This window comes from Chionomys nivalis, chromosome X (assembly GCF_950005125.1).
Source record: "Chionomys nivalis chromosome X, mChiNiv1.1, whole genome shotgun sequence".
NCBI lineage: Eukaryota > Metazoa > Chordata > Mammalia > Rodentia > Cricetidae > Chionomys > Chionomys nivalis.
The window spans coordinates 75381403-75395053 of NC_080112.1; the positions used below are offsets into that span (position 1 = coordinate 75381403).

The 13651-nt window shown below is 41.6% G+C and overlaps 1 pseudogene; it reads right to left on the reverse strand.

The window, feature by feature from the left end:
* Window positions 1–3911: 3911 nt before the first annotated feature.
* LOC130868487 (uncharacterized) lies at window positions 3912–4808 on the reverse strand (annotated as a pseudogene).
* Window positions 4809–13651: the final 8843 nt, after the last annotated feature.

Here is a 13651-nt window from a genome sequence, read left to right on the forward strand (position 1 = left end):
CTGGCTAGCTTATGCCCCAAAATAACAACACACAAACTGTATTCATTTAAACACTGCTTGGCCCATTTCTATTCATGTGTGTAGCACCCCAAGGTGCACTTACCGGGAAGATTCTAGCCTATGTCCATCCTGGGTTGGAGCTTCATCGCATCTGCCTCAGAGAGCAGAGCTATGGCGTCTGTCTCTGAGAGGAGCTGCCCTGCATCTGAGCTCACTTCCTCTTCCTCCCAGCATTCTGTTCTGTTTACTCCACCCACCTATGTTCTAACCTATGAGGGCCAAGCAGTTTCTTTATTTTTAACCAATGACCTTCCTCCATCAACTTTTATCTTAATTTAACCCATTTCTATTAATCCCTGTATTAATTAAGCCATGTGGCTGTGGCTTACTGGCAAGGTTTCAGCTTGTCTGTTCCCAGTGGTGACTACATGGCATCTCTGATTCCATCTTCTTTCTCCCAGTTTTCAGTTTAGTTTTTCCAGCCTAGCTCTACTCTACCCTTTCACAGACCAATACAGATTCTTTATTCATTAACCAATAAAAGCAACACATATAAAGGACTTCCCTACCACCATGCTCTGGCTTTACATCTTGCAGAAGCTTTGAGTGCTTGGGACAGAATTGAAGAAGTAGGAAAGAAAACAGAGTCACTTACTAAAGTTATTACAGGGCTCCAAAGAAACCTTCACCGATTTCTTACAAAGATTGACTTTAGCAGTAAATAGTATGATGCAAAATTCAGAAGCTAGACAAATAATAATTGAATCTCTGGGTTTTGAAAGTGCTAATGCACAATGCAAAGGATAATTAGGCCTTTAAAGACAAGGTCAGCACCCTTAGAGGAATGGATCTGAGATACAATCAATACTGAATCTCAAGATAATGATGCTGCTTGGATAGGAGAGGTGATTTCCTGAGGTTTGAGGAAAAATCAAAATATCAAATGTTTCAATTGTGACAAACAAGGTCACCTTAAAAGGGATTGTAAACAGGGCATTCCTAGAAACAATGTTTTTTTCTAAAAATAATCCTAACAGAACACCCCTTACTTCTGGATTATGCAGAAGGCTGTGGCAAAGACAGGCATTGGACTAATAATAAATATAGATCAACAAGTGACATTCAAGGTAACCCTTTGCCATTGGGAGAATCTTTGAGGGTCCTCTTGCAGTCCCCTGTGCCAAATCCGGTTCAGTCATTTTCCGTCATCATGGAAGAAATTCCTTGCCAGAGCAATTAAAGAACCTAATGGTTTGAAAAACCCATACTACTCTGGATGGTAGAACAACTATAAAAGAGAGAACAAAAAATTCAGGAAAAACCATAAAGCAATATGTTGGCAAATGTCTATAAATAAATAAAGACCAAAATTAAAAATATGAACAAATGACATTGTTATTGAAGGTCTGGTAGACACAGGTATGAATATAATAATAATTTCATCAGAATCTTGGCATCCCAATTGGCCTCTTCAGGAGGTAAATGTTCAGCTTCTAGTGATTGGAACTCTAGCTCAGGTAAAACAGAGCACAAGATGGCTCAAATGTATAAGGCCAGAACAACACAGAGGAAAATTAAAGTCATATGTGGCTAGTAGCAATGCATTTGTGGGGATGTGATTTGTTACAGCAATGGAATACCCAGATTAACATTCTCCCAATCTCAGAGACAAGCCATATATTAATGTATGTTTCTGGGTAAAATATTAGAAGATATTATAAAGAACAGTCATTGACCATTCAGGTTGAACAAAAACAGGGCACAACAACTGCTGATCTTTGGAAGGCACCAACAACCCTAAATTTAAAATGGTTGACAGACAAATCTGTATGGGTTGTATAATGACTTTTTTTTGGGGGGGGGGGATTTTTGAGACAGGGTTTCTCCGTAGCTTTTTGGTTCCTGTCCTGGAACTAGTTCTTCTAGAACAGGCTGGCCTCGAACTCACAGAGATCCACCTGCCTCTGCCTCCCGAGTGCTTGGATTAAAGGCGTGCGCCACCACCGCCCGGCTGTATAATGACCTTTAATAATAGAAAAACTGCAGGCCTTAGAACAGCTGGTACAAGGGCAGTTAAATGCTCTGCATATTGAAGAATTAACCAGCCCTTGGAATTCTCCTATATTTGTTGTCAAAAAAGTCTGTAAAATGGAGAATAATAACAGATTTAAGAGTTGTTAATAAGGTGATTCAGTCAATGGTCTCTCTACAGTCTGGAATTCCTTCGTGTTCTATATTACCTAAGGGATGAACTCTTACAGGGCTTGACTTAAAAGATAGTTTTTTCATTGTACCTTTACAAGAAAAAGACAGAGAAAAATTTGTTTTTCACGGTGCCTACTAGGAGTTACCAGTGGACTTTCCTCCCACAGGGAATGCTCAATATCCCCACTCTATGCCAATATTTTCTAAGTCAGCCATTAGAAATAATACATAAGCAATTTCCTCAATCTGTATTTTAGCATTATATGGATGATATTTTACTAGCTAACTCAAATGTAGATACTTTTTTTTTTTTTTTTTGGTTTTTCTAGACAGGGTTTCTCTGTAGCTTTGGAGCCTGTCCTGGAACTAGCTCTTGTAGACCAGGCTGGCCTCGAACTCCCAGAGATCCACCTGCCTCTGCCTCCCGAGTGCTGGGATTAAAGGCGTGCGCCACCACCGCCCGGCAAATGTAGATACTTAAAAAATGTTTGAAGAAGTAAAGAAATTTTGTCTTGTTGGGGACTACAAATTGCTCCTGAAAAAATACAAAGAGAAGATTCTATTAATTATTTAGGTTATATAAGCCAGGCGGCAGTGGCACACACTTTTATTCCCAGCACTCAGGAGGCAGAGGCAGATGGATATCTGTGAGTTTGAGGCCAGCCTGGTCTACAAGAGCTAGTTCCAGGACAGGCTCCAAAAGCTACAGAGAAACCCTGTCTCACAAAAACAAAAAAAAATGTGTTTACAAAAAATTATACCCCAAAAGGTACAAATTAAGAAATATCGATTGCAAACTCTTTTTTCTTTTTTTTCAAGACAGGGTTTCTCTGTGTAGCTTTGGATTCTGTCCTGGAATTCGCTTTGTAGGACAGTCTGGCCTTGAACTCACGGAGATCCACCTGCCTCTGTCTCCCAAGTGCCTGTCCAAGTGCCAGCCACTGCCTGGTTTGATTGCAGACTCTTTTTCTTCATTTTTTCTAAGACAGGGTTTCTCTGTAGCTTTGGAGCCTGTCCTGGAATTAGCTCTCATAGCTGGCCTCGAACTCACAAAGATCTGCCTGACTCTGCCTCCCAAATGCTGGAATTAAAGGCTTGCACTACCACCATCTGGCAATTGCAGACTCTTAATGACTTTCAAGAAGTGCTAGGAGATATTTCTTTTTTAAAATATTTATTTATTTATAGGCCGGGCGGTGGTGGTGCACGCCTTTAATCCCAGCTGTGGCCTGGCTTCCCAATAAAGTCAAGACACCTTTCCTCCAGGACTGAGCTGTCCTATTGTGTCTCCAGCCTCCAGGGCTGTCATATTGTGGCGCTACCCTTCCAGAACTGAACTGTTGCAGCTCTAATTATAGCCTGGCTCCCCAATAAGTCAGGATATCTTTGCAGCTCCACAGATGGAACACATTCACCTACACCTCCCAAAACAGTAAAGAGTAAAAGAGTAATAAGAGTAAAAACAATCAACTACATTTTGGCACCTAATGTGGGGCTAGAGAAAAAAAAAAAGAAAAAGAAAAACAAACAAACAAAAAAACCCAAACATTTTGGCCCAAATGTCCATGTAGAGCCTGAGAAAGCTAAAAAAAAAAAAAAAAAATCTCCTTTAAGAAACCCTGCTGCAGAGCAGAACACTTAAACAGCATTTTTATGCTAAATAGAAACAAAATATTAGGTAAAAGACATCTGCTGCAGGCAAGCATTCACATTCTAGAGCTCTGGGAGATTGAATGCAGTTCCTGGTCTTTGCGGATGTCAATGTCACACTTCATGATGGAATTGAACGTAGTTTCGTAGATGCTAGAAGATTCCATACCCAGAAAGGAAGGCTGGAGAAGAGCCTCAGAGGCACGGAACTGCTCGTTGCTGATAGTGATGACCTGGCTGTCAGACAGCTCGTAGCTCTTCTCCAGGGAGGAAGAGGATGCAGCAGTGGCCATCTCTTGCTCGAAGTACAGGACAACACAGTACAGCTTCTCTTTGATGTCACTCACGATTTCCCTCTTGGTTGTGGTGGTGAAGTTGTAGCCACACTCGGTCAGGATCTTCATGAGGTAGTCTGTCAGGTCACAGCCAGCCATGTCTAGATGCAGGATGGCATGAGGGAGAGCATAGCCCTCATAGATGGGCACAGTGTGGGTGACACCGACTCCGGAGTGCATCACAATGCCAGTGGTACCCCAGAGGCATACAGGGGCAGCATGGACTGAATGGCTACGTACATGGTGTTAAAGGTCTCAAACATGATCTGGGTCATCTTTTCACGGTTGGCCTTGGGGTTCAGGGGGGCCTGGGTGAGCAGCACAGGGTGCTTCTTGGGGGCCACACGCAGCTTGTTGTAGAAAGTATGGTGCCAGATCTTCTCCATATCATCCCAGTTGGTGACAATGCCGTATTCATTAGGGTACTTCAGGGTCAGAATGCCTCTCTTGCTCTGGGCCTCGTCACCCACGGAGGAGTCCTTCTGGCCCATACCCACCATCATGCCCTGGTGCCTAGGGCGGCCCACGATGGAGGGGAAGACGGCCCGGGGAACATCGTCGCCCGCGAAGCCGGCTTTGCACATGCCGGAGCCATTGTCAACCGCGAACACAGCGATATCGCCATCTACGGTGAACTGGTAGCGGGTGTGGAGCGGCAAAGAAAGAGCTGCGAAAGGCCTGCGTTGGGGGAGGGGAGGGGACGCAAGCTCGATATGGACAACTTTTGAAACAAGAAAAAGTGTGGTAACAGCATTTGTACTTATTTTTTTGGGGGGGGTATTTGTTTGTTTAATTTATTTGTTAGTTTTTCAAGACAGGGTTTCTCTGTGTAGTCCTGGCTGCCCTGGAACTCACTCTATAGATCAGGCTGGTAACCTCAAACTCACCGAGATTCGCCTGCCTCTGGTTCCCAGGTGCTGGGATTAAAGGCGTGTGCCACCATGCTAAGCTATTTTTTAATTAAAAAAAAAAAATCTCAAAACTGATTTCCACCGCTACACAGCTCTTTTCTTTTTCTCTTTCTTTCTTTCTTTCTTTCTTTCTTTCTTTCTTTCTTTCTTTCTTTCTTTCTTTCTTTCTTTCTTTCTTTCCTTTCTTTTTGTCAGCATGATACTAGCTAGAATCATCTAGGAGGAGAACCTTAGTTGAAAAAAAGCCTCTATCCTGTTTACTTGGAGGCAAGTCTCTAGGACGTTTTCTTTCTCCTTTTTTAAAAAGTAAACTTTATTGGGCTGGAGAGATGACTCAGCAGTTAAGAGCACTGGCTATTTTTCTAGAGGACCTGGGTTCAATTCCCAGCACCCACATGGCAGCTCACAACTGTCTTTAACTCCAGTTCCAGGGGATTCAACACCTTCACACAGATACGCATGCACACAAAAACATGAATGCATATGAAATAAAAATAAATTACTTAAAAACTTTATTGTAGCAACTTGCAAATATAAGGACATCACACACTAAAATTAAACAGACCCAAAGGCTATACAACTCAATAGTTAGAATAGACATTCGAAATGGAAGCTCTGGAGCTCCAAATTAAATTTTATACTTTTATTGGGTTTATTATTGAATGTATTTTATGCACTTGCCAAGCACCAAAACCAGAAAAGTTCATGACAGAATTAGAAGTAGAAAACACAATTTTACATCATCTTTCATAACTCATATCTGATCGTTACATTCGATCTTTCCTCATAGTCTAATATTTATCCTTTTGTTTTTCTCCTTCATACGTGCTATATGCTATATATGTTATACTCACATGCACATTTGACTGCATATGGATATACATTATTGTCTAGATTCTACATATGAGAAAGAACATGTGTTTTTTTTATATTGAGATTGTGTGGCCTTGCTTATTATTAGAGATTCAAAATCCATTTGCAGGACTGGAGAGATGGTTCAGAGGTTAAGAGCATTGCCTGCTCTTCCAAAGGTCTTGAGTTCAATTCCCAGCAACCACATGGTGGCTCACAACCATCTGTAATGGGGTCTGGTGCCCTCTTCTGGCCTGCAGACATACATACAGACAGAATATTGTATACATAATAAATAAAATATTTTTAAAAATCCATTTGCCTGTAAATTTTAACTTCATTTCTCTTTAGAGTTAAGTAGTATTCATATAAATATGAATACTATATATATGAATCCATCCTTTGATGAACAACTGGATAGTTTTCAATTATTTGTTGTAATAAAGAAAACGGTAATAAACATAAGGGTACAAATGTCTCTATGGTAGATTACAGAGTCCTTTGGGTATATGTTCAGGAGCAAAATATCTGGGTTATATAGTAGCTCTATTCTTATTTATTTAAATTTTAAATTTTTGAGACAGCATTTCACTGTGTAACTTTGATTATCCTGGAACTCACTCTGTAGACCAGGCTGGCCTCACACTCGCAGAGATCTGCTTGCCTCTGCCTCCCAAGTGCTGGGATTAAAAGCGTGTGTCTCCATGCCAGTCTATATTTTAATTTTTAGAGAAATCTCAAAACTGATTCCTATACCAGCTGTAGTGATGCACCTGCCAGCGGTGAATAAGGGCTCCTGTCTCTCTACATTCTTTCCAAATTTTGCTGTTAGATTGATTGATTTGGCTTTTTGAGACAGGGTTTCTCTTTGTAACAGTCTTGGAAGTTCTGGACCTTGCATTGTAGGCCAGGCTGGCCTTGAACTCATAGAGATCTGCCTGCCTCTGCCTCCCAAGTGCTAGAATTGAAGGTATGCACCACCACTTCCTGGCTTGTTAGATTTCTTGGTGGTAGCCATTTTGACTGGGCTGAGGTGCTCTCTCAAAGTAGTTTTAATTTGCATTTCCCTGGTGACTAGAAATATTAAATAGAACATGTTTAAAAAGAGTTATTTCCCATTTGTGTTTCTTTTTTGAAAACTATTCAGTTATTTGCTCATTTGCTGATTGGCAGTTTTATTTCCTTATTATTTAATTTCTCTCAGATATCTTAGTTTCTAAGATTAGTTTTTATTTTGGCCACAAAAGGACCCTGGACGCACTGGAAATGAAGTTACCGATGGCTATGAGCTATGTGACGTGAGCACTGTGAAGCGAACTCCAGTCCTCTGGAAGAACAACAGCAAGTGCTCTTAACCCCGAGCCATCTCTGCAGCCCCGCGTTTACAGTTTTACGGGGCTGGGACAAGTACAAGGAAGACTGTTTACTGCACTGGGCAGCAGAAATTCAGCACCATGGAGGAACTTGAAGAATATTACAAAAAGGCAGAGTCTTTCCAAGTGAAAAGGAGTAAAACTGTATCTCATCAAGCATTTGTCTTGATACTGCTGGTCAGCTGTGACTGCTACACAGCTTTAACTTGTCATGGAATTGAAGACTAGGCAAGTGTCAGGCCGATTGGATTTATTTGGAAAATCCTGTTTCCAGCTGTATAATAATTGACTATAATATTGAGTATTTTTGTTATAACTCAACCCATACGTGTAACTACATAAGTAGTGCACCTATAGAAAAGAATTCCTTATTCTTGGTCTTCTATCTTACTGTCCTCTTTGCTGTTTTTTCTCTTTCCTTCTAACAATTAAGGTTTTGTATTTGGAAAAAAAAATAATTCGATTAAAATGTTTGTATGAAAGAATTCTTTTATAGCTCCTTATTTCCTTGTAAAAGCATCCTGATCTCCCATAGTTCCTCTTCATATAAAATTATATTTATAGGGCACATGCTAAAGTAAATTTCTTTGAAGTGTCAATCTTTTCTGTGAATAAATAGCAATAATAAACAGAAAATCAGAAATAAGGGACTAGAGAGATGGTTCAGTGGTTAAGAGTGGAATCTCCCACTGGGGGAGCCCATTTCAGACCCCACCCTCAGCATGCCAGGTAGCAGCTCCCTGGAGTGTCCTTCCAGACCCCGTCCCTGAGAAAGCCTGCCATGGGCAGCTCCGCTCCCGCAGATGCCTGGGACCATGCCTCCACGTTATTTAAGATGAGTGCACCCCCAACCCCATGACTTGCCACATGTTTTTCTCTCATGGGTTTCTCTTCTTCCCCTGGGGTCACCCAGGAATGCTTTGCTAGGATTAAACCTGGACTTATTCTTATTTTTAAAAATCTATCTATTTCTCTATTTCTTTATCATCTATCTATCTATCTATCTATCTATCTATCTATCTATCTATCTATCATCTATCATGTGTACAATTTTATGGCTGCATGTATGCCTGCAGGCCAGAAAAGGGCACCAGATCCTCATTACAGATGGTTGTGAGTCACCATGTGGTTTCTTAGTTTGGCTTGGTTTGATTAGCTGCATCGGCAGAGAGGCTTAATACCAGGGCACAGAAATACCTTTCAAAGAGCACCAGCTGCACTTCCAGAGGTCCTAGGTTCAATTCCCAGGAACCACATTGAGGGTTACAACCATCTATAATGGTATCTGATGCCCTCTTCTGGTGTGTGGGTGCAGATAGAGCACTCAAAACTAGGGAGAGGATTCATGATCTGAGTTTGATCCATAGAATCCATGTAAACAAACAAACGAACCAAAGGGACCATAATGTGGTTCTGGCACTGGGGAAGCAGAAACAGGTGAGTCCCTAGCGCTTGCTAAGCAGCCAGCCCAACCTGCTTGAGGACCTTCAGGTCAGCAAGAGACCCAGGCTCAAAAAAAAAAAAAAAAAAAAAAAAAAAAAAGAGGTGAAACACTACCCAAGGTTGATCTCTGGCTTCTGTACTCTGTACTGTGGGTTGTATTTCTTTTTTAAAAAATTTATTTATTTATTTATTTATTTATTTAAGATTTCTACCGCCTCCCATTTCCTTCTCCCTCCCCCGATTAAGTCCCCCTCCCTCGTCAGCCCGAAGAGCAATCAGGGTTCCCTGCCCTGTGGGAAGTCCAAGGACCTCCCACCTCCTTCCAGGTCTAGTAAGGTGAGCATCCAAACTAGGCTTGTGGGTTGTATTTCATAAGCACACATGTACACACACGTGTGTGCATATACACACAGACACACAAAAGCACATGCACACACACACACACCACTTCAGCATGTACTGAATAGAGGAAGCATACAGAACTCAAAGAGAGAAATCAGGAGAGCTTTTTATGTTTGAGTTTAGGGGAGACAGCATTTCACTTTTGTTTGGGAATAGCAGTGTACACCTTTAATTCCAGTACTCTGGTGGCAGATGCAAGAGGATCTCTATGAATTGAGGCCAAGCTATCCAGAGATACCTGTATTTGAAGACCCTGTCTCAACAGCAAAGCAAAATAAACCAAAACTTTAGATTCTCAGGAATATAACTTCATCTTCTGGTGATAGAGCCTCCATCAGGCTTTATGGGGTAATGGATTTAGATGAAATGGAATTTTTCTGAACATGGTTATTGAGTGGGACCAATAAGTACTGTCACTTATGTGCGTCCTTTCCCCCAGGTGGAAGTCATTATTTATAAAACATTTATTGGAATACTCTAATCATCACTCATGGTACAGATGGCTTAACTTTTAACTGAGTGACCTTAAATTGTCACCCCAAAAGAGCCTGAAGACCATCTCTCAACATCTGTACCATGAGTCATTCTTTTTTTTTTTTTTTTTGAGACAGGGTTTCTCTGTGTAACAGCCCTGGCAGTCCTGGAACTCACTCTGTAGGCCATGGTGGCCTCAAACTCACAGAGATCCCCCTGCCTCTGCCTCCCGAATGCTGGGATTAAAGGTGTGCGCCACCACCGCCCAGTCATTCTTTGTTTTTAGTTTTCCAATTTTATTCATAGAAATACTTCTGTGAAACTTTTAACAGATTGTTTTTAGATTTACCATGGGTCATTATTTTGTTGTTGTTTGTGACAGTCTTTCTATATAACCCTGGCTGTCCTGGAACTCACTCTTTAGTCCAGGCTGGCCTCAAACTCACAGAGATCCATTTGCCTCTGCCTCCGAAGTGCTGGGATTACAAGCAATCTAGTTGTCTGTAGTCTTATTTTCAGGATTCATATAAAAGATTGTAAAAGATCAAACACAGGGCAATGTGTTGGTGCACATTTGTAGCACTTGGGATGTGGAGGAAGAAGGATCATGAGTTGAAGGTCATCCATTGGCTAGGTATTGAGTTTGAGACCAACCTAGACTATGTGAGAACCTGTTCTTTTTTTGTGGGTGGGGGTTCGAGACAGGGTTTCTCTGTAGCTTTGGTGCCGGTCCTGGAACTAGCTCTTATAGACCAGGTTGGCCTCGAACTCCCAGAGATCTGCCTGCTTCTGCCTCCCGAGTGCTGTGATTAAAGGCGTGCGCTACCACCGCCCGGCTTGAGAACCTGTTCTTAAAAAACTAAAAGTAAGGGCTGGAGAGATGGCTCAGTGGTTAAGAGTATTGCCTGCTCTTCCAAAGGTCCTGAGTTCAATTCCCACCAATCACATGGTGGCTTACAACCATCAGTAATGAGGTCTGATGCCCTCTTTTGGCCTGCAGGCATACACACAGACAGAATATTGTATGCATAATAAATATATAAATATTTTTTAAAAAACTAAAAGTAAATAAATAAAAGATAAAACACAAAGTCATGTCAATGGAAATATGTCAATATTGGCTTGTAGCCCAGGCACTAGTATTTAGAAAATTTCTTTTGCAGTTTGGTCTGGTAATACTGGCCTGTAATCCCAACTACTTGGGATGCTAAGAAACTAGACTCTAAAGTTCAAGTCCTAACTGGACAATTTAGATTGATTCTGTCTCAAATTGAAATAGGAAAAAAGGACTGGAGAACTGCAGATGTAGCTAAGTTGGTAGACTTCTTTCCTATCATGCACAGAGCCCTTGGTTTGTTTCCCAGCACTGTCTAAACCAAGCATGGTAGCACACACCTGTAATCCAGTGCTGGAGAGGTGGAGGTGTTATGATCAGAATCTCCATGCCTAGGAATATTGATACTGAGACTAAATCTATTAAGAAAATAATAGAAGACTGGAAAGCATTTTTGAAATATACTTACCCAGAAAACAATGTTTTTCAAAGTTAGCCTTCTCAATGAAAGACCCCGGTAGGGACCTTCCCTCAGGTGGAGACCCCCGGACCCAGAGACCAGGCCGAGACCATGGGTCGGATGCAAACTGCAAGAGGTTTATTAGGTAGACACAGGTACCTGCGGGTGGCAAAGTCTTTCGGAGGACTTGAGCGCCTGCAGACTGGGAGGAGGTCTTTTTATAGGAAAGAGGGTAGCAAAAGCAAGTTTTACAGAAGCAGAAGCGTGGTTATCGGAATGAGGCAGGGGGTGGGGCATGAATGGTTTTTCCTCTCCCAGCATGGATGTCTGGTAGCAGACATCCTGCTCTTATCTTATAGATATCCTACTTTGCAGTCATCCTGCTTTGTAGATGTCCTATCTTATAGATATCCTGTTTTCCTCTCAAGAGAGCAGGCTAGCTGGTGATCCTGAGAATCTTTCAAGCAAACAGGACGTTCTCCCGGGGAGCCTGCTAGCTGCGGGTTCTGAGGAGGGGGTCTGTAGGGTCTTTCATCAACACATTGAGTGTGAGGCCAGCCATCAGTACATGAAACCCCATTTCCAAAACAAACAGCTTAATGTTTCTGGGGGCAGGAATTTAATTTAGTTAGTAGAGTACTTATCTAGGATGTATGAAGCCCTGGACTCAGTCCCCACCACTAAATAAACCAGGCATAGTGCACATACTTGTAACTATGTGTTTCTCAATCTCTCTCTCTCTCTCTCTCTCTCTCTCTCTCTGTGTGTGTGTGTGTGTGTGTGTGTGTGTGTGTGTGTGTGTTAGGTGGGGTACATGCAGGAAGCTCAGGATTCGAGGCCAGCATGGGCTACAGGAGAGTGGTTCTCAAACAAAATAAAACAAAAGAAACAAAAATGAAAAACATAAACTGGAACCCTTACCATTGTAATCTTTTGAGTTTTGTTTTAATTAAATTAAATTAATTTTATTTTCCAGGTCATCCAGGACAGTTACACAGAGAAATCCTGTCTCAAAAACAAAAACAAAAACCGAGTGGTGGTGGTGTACACCTTCAGTCCCAGAAGTAGGGAGGCAGAGGTAGGTGGATCTCTTTGAGTTCAAGGCCAGCCTGGTCTACAGAGTGGATTCCAGGACAGGCTCCAAAGCTACAGAGAAACCCTGTCTTGAAAAATCAGAAACAAAACAAAAAATATTTTATTAATCTAATTTTAGGGGCTGAAGAATTGGCTCAGTAGTTAAGAGTACATACTAGTCTAGCCTAGTCTTGTAGAGAACCCAAGTTTAATTCTCAGCACCTATATCAAATGGCTCACAACCACTTGTAACTCCAGTTCAAGGGGATACAACACCTCTGGCCTCTGCTGGTACCTTCCCTCACATGTACTCCCCACCATAAGCGTAATTAAATAGAGTACAATTTTTTAAAAAAAATCTAATTAAAAATATGTGTATAGGTTTTCTGCCTGCAGGTATGCTTGGTGCTCTTTAGAAGCTTAAAGGTGAAGAGGGTTAAAGAAATCAGTGTAATCTAATGCCCTCTATGGGAATCTCCCTGACCTTAGTTAAAAATGTACGCCCCCATGATCAAATTATATCACCTAGGCTGGTCATTATCTTGTGATCCTCCTGCCTTTACATCCCCAGTGCTGAGATTACAGATGTGAGTCACTATGCCCAGCTTGTTTAACCATTTTGCAGTTTGTGTAATTCACTAATGCTAAGTCACCCCTTGCAATCAATTTCCAGAACACAATTGGTTGTTAATGTTTTTGTTGTTTGATGTTTTTGAGACAGGGTCTTACTATGTCCTGGAATTCAATCTGTAGATCAGGCTGGTCTCAAAGTCATACAGATCCACCTGCCTCTGCCTCCTGAGTGCTGGAATTAAAGGCATTGACCATGGTGCCTATTTTGCTTTTGCTCTTTGAGTCACAGTCTCGGTATTCCTCAGGCTGGTCCCAACTTGTGATGTAGCTAGTAATGACCTTTAACTTATGATACTCTTACCCTTAAATCTTGAGTACTGGAAATGTAGGTGTGTGATTTAACCTAGACAAAAGCTCTACCAATGAACAGTATCCCCTGCAATCACATTTGTGGTGGCTGGGTGATAGGCAACAGGGCTTGTGTGTGTTGTGCAAGTTCTCTGTGAGAAAAACATCATGTCCAAAATTCTTTCTGCCTTTCAAAACTGAAAATGCACATTATTCAACAACCTCTGCTACCCACTCCAGCCTTTGCATCCAACCTGCTGTCTCCACAAATTTCAGTATTCTATACACCTTATGTATGTGTGATTGGGATCTGTATTTTTTTTTAAAGATTTATTTATTTATTATATACGCAACATTCCTTCCATGTATGCTTGCATGCCAGAAGAGGGCACCAGATCTCACCATAGATGGCCACGAGCCACCATGTGGTTGCTGGGAATTGAACTCAGGACCTCTGGAAGAGCAGTCAGTGCTCTTAACCTCTGAGCCATCTCCCT